Source organism: Nannospalax galili, unplaced genomic scaffold, assembly GCF_000622305.1.
Source record: "Nannospalax galili isolate Female #2095 unplaced genomic scaffold, S.galili_v1.0 scaffold470, whole genome shotgun sequence".
In the NCBI taxonomy this organism is placed as follows: domain Eukaryota; kingdom Metazoa; phylum Chordata; class Mammalia; order Rodentia; family Spalacidae; genus Nannospalax; species Nannospalax galili.
This window is the reverse complement of record NW_008327352.1, coordinates 503,155-503,356: the sequence shown is the minus strand read 5'-3', so window position 1 is coordinate 503,356 and position 202 is coordinate 503,155.

Genomic DNA, 202 nt, shown 5'->3' with positions numbered 1-202 from the left:
ACCCGGGTGCACTCACATACATGCTGCCAATACACTCATGAAACTCTGAAACTCTTAGAAGATAACATTGGGAAAAACCTACAAGATATAAGTGTAGGAAAGGACTTTCTAAGCTGGACATCAGTTGCTCAGGAATTAAGGTCAATAATCAACAAGTGTGACCTCATAAAACTAAAAAGCTTCTGTACAGCAAAAGAAACAA